This window comes from Dipodomys spectabilis, unplaced genomic scaffold (genome assembly GCF_019054845.1).
Source record: "Dipodomys spectabilis isolate Male_0828 unplaced genomic scaffold, ASM1905484v1 ptg000698l, whole genome shotgun sequence".
NCBI lineage: Eukaryota > Metazoa > Chordata > Mammalia > Rodentia > Heteromyidae > Dipodomys > Dipodomys spectabilis.
Genome location: NW_024871375.1, coordinates 282,501 through 302,460, shown reverse-complemented (window position 1 = coordinate 302,460; position 19,960 = coordinate 282,501). Strand labels below are relative to the sequence as shown.

The 19,960-nt window shown below is 37.1% G+C and overlaps 1 pseudogene; it reads left to right on the top strand.

Moving 5' to 3' along the window:
* Positions 1-2,316: 2,316 nt before the first annotated feature.
* Positions 2,317-19,960, top strand: part of LOC122101857 — a 35,749-nt pseudogene continuing 18,105 nt past the window's right edge.

Here is a 19,960-nt window from a genome sequence, read left to right as displayed (position 1 = left end):
AAGACAAAAACAAAAGAATTGAAGTACAGCAGTAAAGCCTGCAGACAGTTACTGAAACAAGAAAAACCGAAAACTTTGTGGGAGGAAATTGAATCTTAACTTACCAAGAACAATGGGACTAACTTTGCTAACTACTTTGGAATACCTGCACATTATTTCACAGGAACATTTTGGAAACAAATAATCTGTGGAATGTTGGGCACAGGTCAAGTCAGAGTTCTGTGATCATGGAATAATAAAGCACAGATAGGTAGCAAGAGGATAGAATGGTTGCCATCATGTTCCAGTTTCTAGGAGCAGAAGCATTCCATTGTTATGTCTAGCTTATCTTCATGGGACTAGGACCTATGCCCTAAGTGTCTCTTATTTCTTCAAACCTCTATGAACTAAATTCATAATTTTCTTATATTCATTCCTGCTCCATAGAACACTATCAGTGTTGATTTCCAATTCTATTTGCAATGTCTGAGTGTTACAGCAAAAATGATCTATCTAACCTCTTCTTAATCTAGAAAACATGACCCAATTCTCAAAGGTAACCTTGAAACTGAATCCTTTTAGGAAAATGACAGTTATATAGCTCCCTCTCAAAAATATCTACAATCTGAATCTATTTCATATCAAAGAAGCCTCTAAAAGACAAATCACTGTTCTTAATAAATCCTCCAAACTAATGCCCAGATGAGTAGCCCACAGTTTTAAGGTTAGGTCCATATTTTTTTCTAAATCCTTAGAATGAGCACTCTGCCTTCTGAGATATTGTTGCTTTCTTACCCAAATTGTCTTGTTTGCTCTTCCAGATTCTGAAGTTTAGCTTCACTTACAAAATTGGGTTAGCCAAGAAGGTTCAGGCCCAGATGTTAGACTCTACCAGTTCAAAGCTGTAGATGCGGGTATGTAGATTTATCCCACTGAAATTATAAGAGTACATATGTAACAAGAGTATAATTGCATATAACGTGCACATGTCAATAGCTCATTTGAATCCTGCCCCATGAAATAAGTGGATCAGTGATATTATCCCTATTTTCAAAAGGAGCAACATTGATCTAGAGAGGAGTTATGACTTGTGCAAGTCCTCATTGCTCAACTATGTCATTCCTACTCTAATACCCTTTCTGGTCTGTCATAGGCCTGTGATTGATTCAGCTTAGCTTACACCCACAGTGAGACGAGCCTTCGGACAAATCTTTTTTTTCCAAGGCCCAGGATCTGGTGTTGTTAGGGCCCATCTGATCTCCAGTAGTTGAAGCTTTCAGTGACTGCCAGTCAGCCCCGCCCTCCAGTGCACTTCATTAAGTGCTTTCTGTCGGAACTGCTGGAGGCACAAAAAGCCTAGGATATGTAAGTATGAAGTGGAAATCTGCTTTTCATTTTCAGTTCATACCGCAAAACACAAAGCACTGGTTTGGGGCACAGAGCCCTGAGAATGTTGAAATGATCCTACAGCAACAAGAACATGGCAGCATTTCTAGTGTGAGATTCTTGAAAAAAGTCAGGAAATATGTATTTAAAACAGAAATCAAAAAGAAGACTGAAACAAATAGGAGAGTGTTCTGCCAAGATCACAGAATTCCTTCGACTGTCCAAGTGCTGCTCCTTCTCACACCTCTGACTGCTCTTCAGCATCTCCTTTATGTTTGCAATGGTGTTATTAAGAGGGTGTTTTCCCAACCTCCAACTGTTCCAATGAGACCTGCTTCTTCTGCATTATATTTATTGTGAGATCTTGACAGTTTGTCCTTTTCCTCTAATAGATTCTCTTTCTTTTCACTTCAGTGTATTTTGTGAGAGATCTTTCAACTGTTTAGCTATTATGTTTTTCTGCCTAATGCTCTTTCCATTTCCTGGGCATTCCCCATCAGAGCATGCCTGTCCTTTAACACTTTCTGAAGAGTAACAGTCTCTTTCTTGATTCTGATATTGTGCTGTTCAGTTTTCATGGCCTCTTCTATGATGTGGCACCTCTGTGTCTGCCTCATCAGCTTCTCTTTCTGTTCTTTCTCTGTTGAATTTCAGTGTACATGCTTCAGAGCTTATAATTCCTGTGCACTTCATCTTAATCCATTCTTATGTCATGTCCATCTCCTTTCTCTGGGTCTTGATTTCCACGTACAGTGTCAGGATATCCTCCCGCCCTACCTTGTACTCAGCAATGATGGCAGTGTTGGTATCCTGAGCCTTCTTCATATTCTGACCTGTGGTCCCCTTTGTTCCTAACCTTGAGAAAGCTATATCAACAGAAATGTCTAACTATAATCTTGTATAGTCCCTGCAGTCTTTGCAACATGTTCTTTGGCTTATCCTTTCGTAGCCATGGCTTGCTGGCTTCCTGAGAAAAAATCCACCCACTCCTTCTTGCCTGGACACCTGGTCTGGTTAAAAAGGCATTGTGCTCCTGAATTTGAACCCATTTGGAAAGAACCTAACTTGGTGTTGCTAATCACAGCATCAGCTATTAATGCTGCAGGAAAACAGCACTGGATTCATCACTCTCAAGTGAAACTGGAAGTGGAACAATATCTAGAGAAGGATGCATGATATACACTTCAGAGACACTCAAAGAATCCATTAGGGATAAGGTTTTCCAAGTGTTAATTAGCACTAACTAGTGAGTTTCTATGGTTTCTTCCTAATTATCTGTTACATTTGTTTTTTAAGTCTGTTGAGGGCAGAAGAGAGAAGGGAAAGTTTAGGATGTGGTCCAGAAGGAATCAATGATTTGATTAGACATGAAAAAGTGGGGAATATACTAACCAGTGGGGCCCAATGGTCACCAGGGCCCAATAATCAGTGTATCCCCTTGGCCTGGTATGCTGGAGTAGACAAAGCATGCTCAAATGGGACAAAGCATGCTCAAATGGGACAGAGCCTGCTGCTGGAGGGGATAGAGTGTCAAGCTGGACATGGTGAGTTGTCAAGAAGTGATTGGGAAGTGTGCAGTTTGAGATGGTTGAAAATTGTAAGGCAGGAGAGTCATTGGCCTGACAGTGAGGTACAACATAGGCTGTATGTTCAGAACAATAGATGGAGAGAGAAAGAGGTTAAAGACCTGGAGAGAGCAGGAGGGGAAAACCTGGGAGGAGAGGGAGTTGAGGGAGATTAGGAGGGAAAGGATGACAATTGGTCACTGGGACAGATCAGGACAAGCGTGTGAAGGGTGAAGGAGCCTGAAGAGAAGAAGGAAGTGGTGGAAGGGGAAAAGGGAACAACCTGTTAGAAAGGACAGGTGTCTAGAAAAAGTGGGAGGAATGGAAAAGGAAGAAGCCTTGCCCTTTGAAGCTAGGAGCTTTGGAAATCTTAGTTTGGGGGTGTTTTTCAGACCAATTAATAAAAGGTAGGGCTGGCCATTGATGAACTGAGGTGGTCAAGGATCCTCATGTCTCTGTGTATCTAGTCCGGAACAAGGTAGTTGCAGGTCCTTTTCTAGTGTAAATAAATTTGTTTATTATCTTAAATGTGCTTCGAAGGATTGTCTTGATTTTATGGGTCATAATGTACAAGTTCATATGGAGCTTAAAGACCCAAAGCCTATGTATTTTCTAAAATGTTATAAAGTCATAATGTTTGAAAAACACAATGTAACAGTAATATCACAATGGCAATGTAATATGTAATGTCATGAATATGTATTGTCACAATTATTTGGCGTGCCATAATGATGATGTCACAAGAGTCTTGTGATGTTCCAATGGGTTGTCTAATTGCAATGTTTATGAGTTCAGAAAGGGATTGTGAGGTCTCTAAAGGCAAGTGTTGGCAGGAATGTGATAAATTCCTAACAGGTTTATGGTGGTCAAAATGTGGCAAAATGGCCATGACCTCTGACAATGGTAGGTCACAATTTTCTTGATGTCACCGTGTTTTTCTAATATCACATCTCATAACAAATATGTGGTTGAAAACAGATTAGGAGCTCACAAAGGGCCTAAGTATAAGTATCACACAAGCAGCATTTCAAAAGTTATGAGGAGGGAGCTAGGTGCTGGTGGCTCACACCTGTAATCCTAGCTACTCAGGAGGCTGAGATCTGAGGATCACGGTTCAAAGCCAGCCCGGGCAGGAGAGACCGTGAGACTCCTATCTCCAATAAACCACCAGAAAACCAGAAGTGGCACTGTAGCTCAAGTGGTAGAGCACTTTCCTTGAGCTGAAGAGCTGAAGGACAGAGCCCAGGCCCATAGTTCAAGCCTCAGGACCGACCAAAAAAATAAAAGTTATGAGGAGGGGACAACCTTGTGATGTCATACTGGTGATGATTTCACTAAGGGTTTCTGATGTTGCAATGGAAGGTCTGATGTTAATTTTCTTTAGTCCACAATGAGAATATAAGTAAATAAGGTGACTCTGATGTCACAAAGGAGCCTTGTATTTTTTAATGGTGCTGAGATTTCATAACAGGTTGGGATGTCACAATGTGATAATGACGTCACAACAGCAATGTGATGTCACAATGTCTTTGTGGTGTCAGAGTGGTAATGAAGTCAACAATAGGATAATGAAGTGACCACACTTGTAATATTATAACCACAGGTCTGATTTCAATTGCTACTATTTTACAATAAGGATATGTACTCAAGGAAGGAGTTAGAAGTTCCAAAGCACATCAATTTTCTAACATTTTATGGGGTTGTAATAGGTTTGTGAAAACAAAATGGGACAATATCACTAAGGAAATGTGATGTCACAATACCATGTCATAATAATGTTTTGATGTAATAAATAGTTGTTGATGACAGAATTGTGATGAGGTCACAACAGATTTGTGAGGTCACAATGGGATGCTGAAGTCAAAATGGCATGGTAGATCTTAATTGTCATTTATTCACAATAAATATATGAGTTCACAAAGAGATTGTGATAACTCCAAATGCATGTCTCAACACAAATGTGATAAAATCCAGAGAAGATTATGAAGTCATTATGTGACACAATGTTCATGAGGTCTGGCAGTGTGATGTTACAATGGTAATGTAGACACAGTGATTTTCTCATACCACATGTTAAACATGAAATAGTCAGAAGTTGAAAACAGATTATGAGCTCAAAAATGGCCTATGGTATCACAATAGTAACATTTTACCAAAAAAAATGAGGAAAGAAGTTTGTAATGTCACAATGGGTTAGTGCTATCACAATGGTTATGCGGTCGGAATGAGTTTCTGATAACAAGACATGTGTCACCTTTGAAATACAAGGCATTCATATGACACACAATTCAAATTGGATGTATGGTGTAACAATGCATATGTGATATCATAATACTATTATGACATTGTAGTATTGTGAGGCCAAAAGAATTGATGGTGTCATACCAGCAATGTGATGTCCAAATGGTGATGATATCACAAAGGATTTGTGATGTTACGATGGCATATCTGATCTGAATTGTCATTAGTTCACAATGAGGATATGGGTACAAAAGGGATTGTGATGTCACATTGGACGTGTGTTTATTCAAAGGAGCTATGAAATAATCATATGCTAAGAAGTAATTATGACATGATATTGTGATATTATATGGTCATTGTGATATTACTGTCCCATTGGGTTTTCACAAATTTATAGTCATAACAATGTGACCATGATTTCAAAATGGCAATGTGATGTCATAATGGGTTTGTTATATCACCAGGGTGATGATGTCAAATTATATTTGTGATTTTTAAAAGTAAGATTGAAATATCACAAGCACTTCTTCAATTTCATTTGCTCCTAGTACAGGAGTACAGGAGTTCATTGAAAAAGCTGGGAGTCCCAAATGCCAGGAATTTTCTAAAAGTTTATGAGACCATGCTAGGTTTGTGAAAACAATGGGACAGCTATAATGACTATGTAATGTAAAAATAACATGTCATAATAATCTTTTAATGTCACAATTAGTTGGTGATGCCACAACTGTGTTGAAATAAAAATACATTTCTGAAGCCACAGTTGGTTGGTGATGTCACAATGGAATTCCAAAACTCAATTGTCACTAATGCACAATGATTATATATGTGCACGAAAAGACCAAATTTTCTCCAAAGTCATGGGCTGTAAGCAAAGTTATGAAGTACTAACTTATTTTTCAATACATTTTATTGTAAAGATATTGTCCAAAGAGGTTTATTTATTAATTTATTAACTTGTTTTTTTTATTGTGAAAATACTGTACAGAGGGGTTACAATTACAAGGGCAAGATAATGAGAACATTTCTTATCAACCTTTCATGCCTCCTCCTTTGTTTCCCCTTTCCATCCCTTCGCATCTCCCATTCCCCCAACCCTGCTCCCCCACTCCGCTTACCATTTTCCCACTCCCTCACCCCTACTCCCCACACTCCAGGCAAAGTTTTAAAGTTCAGTTTTCGACAAAACATCTTGTAAATCTCATTGTTACAATGGATCCACCTGTATCCTATTTAAACAATTTTTTCCATTTCACAAAGTATGCCAACAACAAATACAATGAAAACAGGAGTTATATCATGGGGGAGGGATATACAAAGCAACAAATAAATGTGTTAGAAAAAAATCAGAAGAAAAAAATTGGGGTCATTATCTTGGGGTTCATTTGGCTTAATATCAATTTATCTAACCGTTTCGGCTTGTCTCAGACATATACTAGTTATTGCAAATAAGAGAGACCATGGGACCGATATCATTTGGGGCTGGCTTATTTCACTTAATATAATTTATTTTCAAGTCTTTCCATTTCCTAACAAATGGGGCATGGTCATTCTTTCTAGAACCAGAAACACAACATATCACATAGGTTTGAGTTAATGAATAAGATAATGAGTACACTATTGCTCATTGTTACGTAATATATGTAATATATAGGTATATATGTATATACATGTACCTATTATATATAATAATAGGTATATATATATATAAAACATGCCTATAATGCATATAATATAGATATATGTTATATAGATAATATATAAATACATACTATAACATATATACTATATCTTATATATAATATATAATATGTATATATACAAATATATTATATGTCATATATAATATAATATATGGGTACATATACGGATATATACATATAATATATATGTATTTATAATATATGATATATATGTTTATATAGGTACATATGAATATATACATATATCATATGGGTATTACATATATTAAAAATAAATATATGATACATTTATATATTATATTCAAATGTATAAAATAGATATACCTATATATACATATATTTTACATCTATATACCACTCTATATACCTATATATTATATGTATATATCTGTATATATGCCTACATATTATATTGTATATGGTATGTTTATACATACATATATGTATATGTATATAAAATTATATTTACTATATCATATATTATATATAAATATAATATATGTATTTTATACAAAATATACAAATATGTGAAAATATATTATATATTATATATACAATATATGTATATATACATATATATTATGTATGTTATATATATTATATATTGTATATATAATATATATTATATATTGTATATAATATATATTATATAATATATATATTACATCATATTATATATAATATATATACATTATATGTATATATACATATATATTATATATACAATATATGTATATATATATATCTTATATATAAGATCTATAATATATTAATATATATACAATATAGATATTACATATTACATATTATATATAGTGTATATCATATATGTACATATGCATCTATATACATACATATACATATATACACATATATGTATATACATATACGTTTATAAAGTTGAAAAATATAATATAATATATATATATTCTATCTATCTATCTATCACATTTTTTTCATCGATTTATCTCCTGAGCATTTTGGGGTTGTTTCCAAATTATAGCTTTGGTGAATAATGATGATAGTTTTATCCCTTGTTTGTGATCATTTGGGCAAATATCCAAAAATACAAATGCTGGATCATACATGAGCTCTTTGCATAGTCCATTGAGGAGCTTCCACACTGCTTTCAAAGGTGGTTGAACAAGTTTACACTCTCACCAAAAATGCACGAGGTACCCATTTGACCACATCCCCTCCAGGATCTGCTGTTATTAGATTTCTTGATTATAGCCATTTTAACTGAGGTGATGTGGAATTTCAATGTTGTCTTTATTTGCCTATCTTTTATGGTTAGAAAAGTTGAGCATTTCTTCATGTGTCAATTGGGCATTCTTAGTTCCTCTTGAGAGAAATCTCTCTTGAAGTCTTTTTAAACAATTTTCTTATTGTAAGAATACTGTATATATCTTAGCTATGGTAAATAATGCTGCAATAAACATAGTTGTGCTGGTAGATTTAGTATGTTTTTGATTGTGATCATTTGTATAAATGCCCAAAAGTGGGATTACTGAGTCATAGGGGAGCTCTATGTTGAGTCTTTTGAGGAACCTCCATACTGCTTTACAAAATATATGTCCTTCAGTAAATGAATGAATCAAGAAAATATGCTGAATATAAACAATGGAATTCTATGCCTCCGTCAGAAAGATTGACATTGTCCCGTTTGCTAGGAAATGGAAAGACTTCTAAAAAATTATATTAACTGAAGTAAGCCAGGCACAAAGAAAAAAATGAGTCTCATAGTTTTCCATATTTGCAATACTTAGTAAAAGTCTAAAACAAGCAGAAACGGTCAGATAAGTTGATGTTAGGCGAAATGAACCACAAGATAAGGACAAAAATGCTGTATCTTTCTTGCTATTATTTCTAACATATTTATAGACATTTTTGGTTGTTTTGTTGGTCCCATCCCAACGGTATAATCCTTGCTTTTATTGTATTTTGTTAGTATAATTTGTGGAGGGGAAGGGAAAGGAAAATTGTTTAAATAGGGATACTGGTGGAAAAAATTGTAACAATGAGATTTCCAAGATGTTAAATAGAAAAATGAACTTTTCAATTTTGACACTTGGGTGGGAGTCATGGGTATGTGGGGAGGAAATGGGCATGGATGGTAAGGGGAAACAAAGGAGGAAGCAAAAATGCTTGCGTCAAAATAGACTCATTTCCTTGCCCATGTAATTGTAACCCCTCTGTACGATATTTTCACAGTAAAAAAAAAAAAGAATACTGTACAGAGTGGTTACAGTTACACCAGCAAGTTAATGAGTACATTTCCTATCAAGCATTGTTGCCTCTTCCTCTGTTTTCCCCCTACCATCCTTCCTGCCTTCACAACTACATTCTTCCCCTCCCACCTATTGTAAAGTTCGTTTTTTAACATAGTGTTTTGTAGATCTCATTGTCACAATAGGTAATCTGTATCCCTATATAAACTTTTTGTTTTTTTTTCCCTTTTCTTTCCCAAAATTAGATAAGTGTATGTATAAGATGTAGGGCACCGACATCAAATACAGTGAAAATAGGGTTTATACTGTTGGGTAGGAACATGCAAAGCAACAAAATAACATAGTTCGCAGGGTTCCCCTTATTTGCAATAACTAGTATATGTCTAGGCAAGCAAAAAAAGTCAAAACCTTTGTACATATGACCAGATAAGATGATGTTAAGTGAAATCAACACCAAGGTAGGGACACAAGTGGTTTTCTTCTTTCTTGCTATTGTTTCTGTTCAACTCTTTAACCCATTTATTAGTGCTGCGGCTGTTTCTTTGAAGATTTGTTGGTGGTGGCTACAATTTTGTGAGATCTAACTATATTTTATGTATATATTTTGTCTATTGGATGAGTAATGAAGATTTTCTCCCAATCCGTTTTCTTTGATGTTCGTAGCTATGTACTTTTTCATGCATGCAGAAGCTATGCATTTTCAGGGAATCCCATTTGTCCAAACTTTTCTTTGAGTTTTGTGTTTCTGGGTCTTTCTTCAGAAAAATTTGTCCTTTGTCAAGAAGCCCTAGAATAGCTGCTATTTCTTCCTGTAATGTTTTCAGTGTGTCTGCTTTGACAGTGATCCATTTGGAGTTGATTCTGGTACCGGGTGATATATAAGAATTTAGCTTATGAATGTGTTAGAACAATCACATGAAAGAAAAAAAAACACATCTTATGGTTCATTACCCTAATATCAACTTATCTGACCTTTTCTGCTTGACTCAGACATATACTATTTATTGCAAATAAGGGAAAACATGGTTGCTTTGTATGTCCCTCCCCCACGATATAACCACTGCTTTCACTGTATTTGATGTTGCTATAATTTGTGGAGGGAAAGGGAAAAAACAAATCTTTTAAATAGGGATAAAGGTGGACCCATTGCAACAATAAGATATACAAGACTTTATGTCGAAAACGAATGCTACAACTTGGGGGTGGGGAGGATTAGGTGAGGGAAGGGGGGGGAGGGGGAGGATGGGAAGGGATGGGAAGGAGAAACAAAGGAGGAGGCTACAATGCTTGATAAGAAATGTACTCATTATCTTGTCCATGTAATTGTAACCCCTCTGTACATTATTTTCACAAAACGAATTTAGCTTTCGTTTTTTTTGTTTAACAAATTCGGAAAGCAACATTTATTGAAGAGATGTCTTTCTTCCATTCTATTGTTTTAGCTTCCTTATATAAGTTTAGGCAGCTACAGGTCTGTGGGTTCATTTCTGGGTTTTCATTTCAATTCCATTCGTCCTCAGGTCTATTCTTGTGCCTGGACAAAGCTGCTCAGATTACTATGGCTTTGTAGTGGAGTTTGCAATTTGGTATTGATATTCTCCCAGCTCTGTTCTTTCTGCTAAAGATTGCTTTTGTTATTAGGTATTGCATGTGAATTTTTGGGTTGTTTCTTCTATTTCATTGATGAATGAGGTTGAATGTTGATAGGTATTGCATTAAATGTGCAGATAGCCTTTGGCAAAATTGTCAAATTATTGGTTTAAAACTTCTCCAATTTTTTGCTGTAGGGACTCAGAGCCAAAACTTTTATCTGAGTACTACCTTTGCTGTGTCCCAGAGGACCTGATAATTTGTGTGTTCATTTTTGTTAAATATCATCAGCATATGAATGTCCATTCTAATGTGTTCCATGACCCACTGGTGGTTCAACACGGTGTTGTTCAGCCTCCGTTACAGGATTTTCTTGGGTGGCTTTTGGTGTTAAATTCTTTTATTCCCTTGTGGTTTAGAGAATTCAGGGGATAATTTCAACGTTTCTGAATTTAGACAAATTTGCTTTGTGACCTAAAATTTGATCTATTTTGGAGAATGTTCCATGAGATGCTGAGGAGAACAAGTATTCTGATGCTGCTGGGTGTTATATTCTGTACATGTCTAAGTCTAGTTGATCTATGCAGGTGTTTATATCTGAGGTTACTCTATTGAGTTTTTGCTGTGTTGTTTTATACAGCTGGGATAGTGGTGAGTTAAGGTCCCCAATTAATGAGATTTTAGGAAAAGTAGTATTCCGTGAATTACTTTGGGTCCTCTGTTCATTGCTGAATAGATATTTAGAATTGTATTATACTTCTGAAGAACAGATCTCTTAGTGAATATCTTTTTGCTAATTTTAATGTGAGTGAATATCTTTTTGCTAATTTTAACTTGGTCTATTTTATCTGATATTAGGATTTCAACTCCCACCTCTTTATAGTGGATGTTCATTTTACTTCATCCTTTGATTCACAAAATGTTTGCTTTTGTGGAGAAGGTGTGTCTCTTTATTTTATTTTATTTTATATTGTGTGAACATACTGTACAGAGGGGTTACAATTACATGGGCAGGATAATGCGTATATTTCTTATCAAGAATTGCAGCCTCCTCCTTTGTTTACCCTTCACATCCCTTCCCAGCCTCTCCTCAAACCCCCCACCCAATCCTCCCCCCCACCCCCGTACCAACGTTGTAAAGCTCGTTTTCGACATGACAACTTATACTTCTCATTGTTACAACAGATCCACTTGTATCCTTAAACAACTTGTTTTTCCCCATCTCCTCCACAAGTTATACTGACATCAAATATATTGAAAGCAGGGGTTATACTGTGGGGGAGGGACACACAAAGCAACAAAGAGATAATCTTATAAATGCATTAGAAACAAATGCATGAAAGAAAAAACATTAAAATACATAACTAAGGGTTCATTTTCCTAATATCACATAATCTGACCTTTTCCGCTTGACTCATACATATACTAGATATTGCAAATAAGGGAAACTATGGGACCTATGTTTCTTTGGGCCTGGCTTACTTCAATTAATATAATTTTTTCCAAGTTTTTCCATTTCCTAACAAATGGGGCAGTGTCATTCTTTCTGATGGAGGCATAGAATTCCATTGTGTACATATACCACATTTTCTTGATCCCTTCATCTACTGAGGGACATCTGGGTTGGTTCCATATCTTAGCTATGGTAAATAATGCTGCAATAAACATAGTTGTGCTGGTAGCTTTAGTGTGGTCTTGTTTGTAAACATTTGGGTAAATGCCCAAAAGTGGGATTGCTGAGACATAGGGGAGCTCTATTTGGAGTCTTTTGAGGAACCTCGATGCTACTTTCCAAAGTGGTTGAACAAGTTTACATTCCCACCAAAAATGAAGTAAGGTTCCCTTCTGTCCACATCACCTCCAGCATCTGTTGTTATTAGAGTTCTTGATTTTTGCCATTCTAACTGGAGTGAGGTGGTATCTCAATGTTGTTTTGATTTGCATTTCTTTTATGGCTAGGGATGTTGAGATTTTCTTCATGTGTCTATTTGCCATCCTTCTTTCCTCTTCAGAGAAGTTTCTCTTTAAGTCTTTACCCCACTTATTTAATGGGCAGTTGTTTCTTTGAGTTGTTTCTTTGTTTCTATGAGACCCATGTCTGTTGTATGGCTAGTGAAGATCTTCTCCCAATCTGTGGGCTTTCTATTGATTTTGCTAGCTATGTCCCTTGCCATGCAGAATCTCTGCAACTTCATGCCATCCCTTTGTCCAACCTTTCTTTGATATGTTGTGTTTCTGGGTCTCTATTCAGAAAATTTCGGCCTGAGCCAAGGACACTTAGGGTTTCTCCAATTCCATTCTGTGGTGTTTTCAGAGAGTCTGCTTTGACTTCGAGGTATTTGATCCATTTGGAATTGATTCTGGTGCAGGGTGATATATAAGGATCTAGCTTTAGTTTTCTACAAGTAGTTAACCAATTTTGCCAGCACCATTTACTGAAGAGGCTGTCTTTCTTCCATCTATTGTTTTAGCTCCCTTATCGAAGATTAGATGGCTATATGTCTGTAGGTTCATTTCCTGGATTTCAATTCTATTCCATTAGTCCTGAGGTCTGTTCTTATGCCAATACCAAGCTGTTTTGATTACTATGGTTTTATAGTAGAGTTTGAAATTTGGTATTGAGATTCCTCCAGCAGGGTTTTTTCCATTGAGGAGCGTTTTTGCTATTCGGGTTCTTTTATTGTTCCATATGAATTTTTGGATTGCCTCTTCTATTTCCTTGAAGAATGAGGTTGGAATTTTGATAGGTATCGCGTTGAATTTGTAGATAGCCTTGGGAAGTATTGCCATTTTCACGATGTTCATCTTTACAATCCAGGAGCATGGGAGGTTTTGCCATTTTCTAAGTTCTGTTTTGATTTCCTTTTTCAAGATTTTGAAGTTTTTATCATAGAGGTCCTTCACTTCTTTGGTTAATTCCTAGGTATTTTATTTTTTGAGGGGCTATTACAAATGGAGTTGCTTTCCTAATTTCAGCCACACATTTCTCATTGTTGGCATACAGAAAAGCCATTGATTTTGGGGGGTTAATTTTCTACCGTGCTACTTTGCCAAAGTTTTGAATCAGCTCGAGTAATTTGGGAGTGGAGTCGATAGGATTCTTTAAATACAAGATCATGTCCTCTGCAAAGAGAAAGAGTTTTATTTCTTCTTTCCCTATTTGGATCACCTTTATATCTGCATCTTGTCTTATTGCTGTAGCTAGGCATTCTAATAATAGATTGAAGAGTAGTGGAGAGAGTGAACATCCTTGTCTTGTTCCTGAGTTAAGAGGAACTGCCTTTAGTTTTTCACCACTAAGTATAATGCTGGCTGTAAGTTTGTCATATACAGCCTTGATTGTATTGAGGAATGTTCCATGGATTCCTAATTTTTCCAAAATCTTCATCATAAAGGGGTGTTGGATATCATTGAATGCTTTTATTGCATCTATTGAGATAACCATGTGGTTCTTATCCTTGCTCCTGTTGATTTGATGAATAATATTAATTGATTAGTGTATATTGAACCAGATTTGCAACCCTGAAATGAATTCTGTTTGATCATGGTGTATGATTTTTTGGATGAATTGTTGAAGTCGACCGGCAAAATGTTGTTGAGAAGTTTTTCATCAATGTTCATCAAAGAAATGGGTTATAGTTCTCTTTCTTTGATGAGTCCCTGCCTGGTTTTGGGATGAGGGTTATGATGGCTTCATAGAATGTGTTCGGTAGTGAACTTTCTCTTTCAATTTCATTGAAGAGTTGGAGGAGTATTGGTGTGAGCTCGGCTTTGAAGGCCTTGTAAAATTCCACTGTAAAACCATCTGGTCTTGGACTTTTCTTAGGTGGGAGGTCTCTTATTCCTGTTTCTATTTCAATGCTTGATGTGGGCCTGTTAAGATGGTTTAATTCATCTTGGTTTAGTTTTGGCATGTCAATAATTGTTGGAGGAGGTCTATTTCTTTCAAGTTCTCAAACTTATTAGCATAAAGTTTTGAGAAGTAATCCCTTATAATGTTCTGAATCTTGGTTGTTTACATGGTGATGTTTCCATTTTCCTCTCTGAGTTTATTTATTTGGGTGTGTTCTCTTCTTTTTCTGATAAGATTTGGTAAGGGTCTGTCAATTGTGTTAACTTTTTCGAAGAACCAATTCTTCGTTTTGTTGATTCTTTCTATAGTTTTTTTTGGATTCTAATTCATTTAATTCTGATTTAATTTTAATTATTTCTTTCTGTTTACTGGATTGGGGTTTATCTTGCTGCTCTTTTTCAAGGAGGTTTAGCTGTGTCATTAAATTGTTAGTTTCAGATCTCTCCAATTTGTTGATGTAGAAGCTCACAGCTATAAACTTGCCTCTGAGTACTGCCTTTGCTGTGTCCTAGAGGAGCTGGTAATTTGTGTGTTCATTTTTGTTGAATAGCATGAACATTTGAATTTCCTTTCTAATCTCTTCCATGACCCACTCGTGATTCAGCAATGTGTTGTTCAGCCTCCATGTGATACCTGACTTTCTTTGGTGGCTTTTGGTGTTGAGTTCTAATTTTATTTCCTTGTGGTCAGAGAGAATGCAAGGTATAACTTCAATATTTCTGAATGTAGACAAGTTTGCTTTGTGGCCTAAAATGTGGTCTATTTTAGAAAATGTTCCATGTGCTGCTGAGAAAAACGTGTATTCTGATGCTGCTGGGTGAAATGTTCAGTAGATGGCTGTTAAACCTAGTGGATCTATGCAGCTGTTTAGATTTGCAGTTTCTCTGTTGAGTTTTTGCCGAGTTCATCAATCTAGTGGGGAGAGTGGTGTGTTAAAATCCCCAACAATTAATGTCTTTGGATCTATATGGGATTTGAGAGAAAGTAGTGTTTCTTGGATAAATTTGGGTGCTCCATTGTTTGGCAAGTAGATATTTAGAATTGTAATATACTCCTGAAGGAGATATACCTTAATTAGTATGTAGGGACCTTCTTTATCTCTTTTCACGAATTTTAATTTGAAGTCTATTTTACCTGATATTAGGATTGCAACTCTCTCATGTTTATAGGGGCCATTTGCTTAGTAGACTTCGTTCCAGCCTTTAACTTTGAAAATGTGTTCGTTTATACGGGCAAGATGTGACTCCTGAAGAGAGCAGATACAAAGGTCTTGTTTTTTAATCCAACTACACATTCTCTGTGGCTTAATTGGAGAGTTAAGTCTGTTAATGTTAAGAGATAGGACTGAGAGGTATTTGGAAGTTCCTGCCATGTTATCCACCTTCTGGGGGCTGCGAAAACTGGGTTCTTCATATGGTTCTTGGATTCTCAGTTTGGGTGCAGTTTCGTGGCCATTATTGTGGTCTTGTTTGTTTTCTATGTGTAGGACATCTTTAAGAATCTTTTATAGGGCTGGTTTTGTGGAGATGTATTGTATCAATTTTTCTTTGCTATGGAAGGTTTTTATTTGGCCTTCAGTTATGAAGGAGAGCTTAGCTGGATACAGTATTCTTGGTTGATAGTTGTTTGTTTTTAAGGCTTGGTATACATCATTCCAGGCTCTTCCTGCTTTTATTGTCTCTGCTGAGAAATCTGAGGTGATTCTAATTGGTTTCCCTCTGTAGGTGATTAATCTTTTCTCCTTGACAGTTTAAGGATCTTTTCCTTGTTCTGAGTTGATCCTGTGTGGATTATAATGTGACGGTGGGATGTCCTATTCTGGTCTGGTCTATTTGGGGTTCTAAAAGCATCTTGTATCTGAATAGGCCTATCTTTTTGCATGTTTGGGAAGTTATCTACTAGGATCTTGTTAAACAAATTTCCTAGACCATTAACTTCTGTTTCTAGGTGCTCCTCTACACCCATTATCCTTATATTAGGCATTCTGATATGTCTTCCAAGTGTTGGATATATTTATCATATTTCTTGGACTTGTGTTGGATGGTTGTATGTTCTTTCTCTTTAATATCTAGGCTGTCTTCAATCCCTGAGATTTGATCTTCTGCATGGTCTAACCTGCTGTCAAGACTTTCTACTTTGCTTTATTACCTCTTTTCCTTCTAATTTGTCTGCTTTGATGGCTTCAAATTCTTTGTTGGAGCTTTGTTTTAGATCTTGTATGAACTTCTTTACTTCCTTAATTTGGTATTCAGTGTTTATTCTCAAATCACTTAGTTGATTGGTTATGGTTTCCTTGGACTCCCATTCCTTCTGTTGGGTTTCATTCAGCATTCCCTTTGTGGTCTCCCTGACTTCCTTCATCTCTTTGTTTATGGATTCCATGAATGCCTTTTGTGATATTTGTGCATTCTATTCTTGCTCTCTCAATACATGTATTACTTTTTGATTAGCTTCCTCCCGTTCGTGGGATTCCTGTAGTTCTCTTTGAGTGTTCTCAGCCTGCTCACGCCATTCCTGCCTTTCCCTTTGAGTATTCTCAAGCTGTTCACGCAAATCCTGTATAAGTTTTTGAGTGGCTTCCTCATGCTTATGATATTCCTGTATAAACTTTTGGAATGCCTCCTCTCTCTCCCTATCACGCTCATGCAGGGTCCTTTGTGTGTTTTCAATCTTTTCATTTATCATGTTTGCCAGCAGTGTTTGTAGAGCTATTTGGGAACTCTCCTCTGGATTATTCATTATCTGATCTGTCCCTTGATTATCAAGATTGGGAATTCAGATACCTGGATTTGCCATTTTTCTTGTGTTTTTCTGGCTTACTCTGCCCACTTGAGATGAAAATAGCACCAGTTTTGTGCTAGGACCCTATCTTAAGGCCAGCATCAACCAAAGTCTGAATTTGCACAGTCAACAGTCTACAGATACAATCTAGGTCAACAGTTACTTCTATTCAACTTCAAACAACTATATGTTAATCACCTACGAACCGCAAAGAAGTATTTGGAAAACCAGAAATTATTAGGTTTACTGGGGAGGGGGGTTGTGGCCTTCCCTCCTCTGTCCCTGAGAAGGAGTGAAGGCGTAAGGCTTCTACTCAGGCCGAGTCTTGGTTCCTGGGTCATCTCTGGTCTGTGAACTGCAGGATGAAATTGTCCATTCCTTGTCGGTCCTTGCTGGTGTTGAGTAGAATCTGCTCGCCCGCTGCAACTGGCTCCTTCGTCCTGGACTCTCTGTGGCTCAGTTATGGCCTCGGCCGCCGCTGCCACTTCTGCTGCCACCATGGTGGCTGCTGGCAAGAGCTCAGATGTGTCTCCTTGTCTGGATTTTCCCTCTCTGGCCTGACTCTCTGTCCTCTGATGGCACACTTGGTGTGATTCTCTTGCTTAGGACTGTTCACTGGAACTCTAAAACTGTTTTCTATGTGAGAGCTTCTTTAGACTCCAGCTTCTCCTCCGCCATCTTCCTGGAACCCCGAAGGTGTGTCTCTTGAAGGCACATTTTTTTAATCCAAGTAGACAATCTATGTTGCTTAATTGAAGAGTTGATTCCATTTAATATTGAGAATTAAGACAGATGTTTGGTAGTTCCTGCAATCGGGACTGTGACAACTGGTTTCTTCCTATGAATCTTAGATTCTCTTTTCGGGATCTGCTTCTTGGCCTTTATCGTGCTCTTGCTGATTTTCTATATGTAGAATACATTTAAGTGTGTTTTCATTTTTTTGTGGGGTCCGTTTGTGGGGCCTGAACTCTGGGCCTGGGTTCTGTCCTTCAGTTCTTCACTTCAAGGCTAGTGCTCTATCACTTGAGCCACAGCACCACTTCTGATTTTCTGGTGGTTAATAATAGGAGATAAGAGTCACATGAACTTTCCTACCCAGGCTGGCTTTGAACCGTGATCCTCAGATCTCAGCCTCCTGACTAGCTAGCATGACAGGCGTCAGCCACCAGTACTCAGTGAAAAGACCAATTTAAAGATTCATGGTCCCCTGACAGTGCATCTTAAAACATCAGTACAACTTAGACTGTATGAATGCACAAATTCTACGTTAAAGTTTTCTTAAGGTTGACCGCCACTGGTGGCTCACACCTTTCATCCCAGCTACTCAAGAGGCTGAGATCTGAGAATCACAATTCAAAGACAGCCTGGGCAGGAAAGTCCATGAGATAATTCTCCCCAATGAGCCACAAAAAAAAGAAGTGGACCTGTGATTTAGGTGGTAGAGCACCAGCCTTGAGCAAATCACAAACAAAACAGAAACAAAATCCTCAGGGACAGAATCCAGGCCCTGAGTTCTGTCACAAATAAAAAGGGTGTTTAATCAATAGAAAAAAGAATAATTTGCAAGAATCAAGTTCTTGACATTTTTTTTTATTGTCAAGTGATGAACAGAGGGAGTCACAGTAACATAAGTTAGGTCACGAGTACATTTCCTTTTGGAACACTTTGATGGCTTCTGAAATGCTTCTGTTTCCTAATGATTTCTCTCACAGGAAGTCATGGGGAAGGAGATAGGCAGAGTACAAGAATTCTTTCAAGATGTAAAGACTTGCCATCTTCCTCTAAATCCTGCCTGGTGTGTCAAAGGAATTGATCGCAATGTAAGTAAATTGATACGACAGAAAAGTATTTCTTAGTCTATTGTATATATGCAAATGTGTGTGTGTGTGTGTGTGTGTGTGTGTGTGTGTGTGTGTGTGTGTGTATGAGTGTATTTTTTTTTCCTTCTGTCATTACTGGGGCTTGAACTCAGACCCTGAGCCCTGTCCCTGAGCTCTTTTGTTCAAGGCCAGTGCTCTACCACTTTGAGCCACAGCTCCATGTCTAGCTTTTTTGGGGGTGATTCATTGGAGTTCAGAGTCTCATGGACTTTCCTGCCCAGATTGGCCTCCAACTGATCCTCAGATCTCAGCCTCCTGAGTATCCAAGATGACAGGTGGGAGCCACTGGTAGCGGCTATATGTTTTAAAATTAACTTTTTCTCTCTGCAGAAATCATGCATCCTCGTCCTTAACACTGTAAAACCCAAACCGTTCAACTTAGGAAAGGCTTGTAATTGGTGAAGGCTTCATTTAGATTGACATGAATAGGTCAGTTAGGAAATGGACCCTTTGCTTACCTCACAAGGTTAAGGTGCAAGCCGGGCTGAAACCATATTTTACCAAGTTGATACAATTGACCATGTCAGATATTTTTTATTCTCTTTTTCTCGTATTGATTGAGCACTTCCTGCCTCTCCTAGTGGGCCAAACACACAAAGCCCCTGAAATCTCACACCATCACAAGGAAAATAAAATGAGTAGAAAACCAGCCAGTGTCTGAACACTGAAAATACAAATGGCACCAGCGCAGGGAAGAAAGGTGAATGGGTTATTTAGAAAGAAAATGGCCGTGAATGAAAAGGAAGGAGCT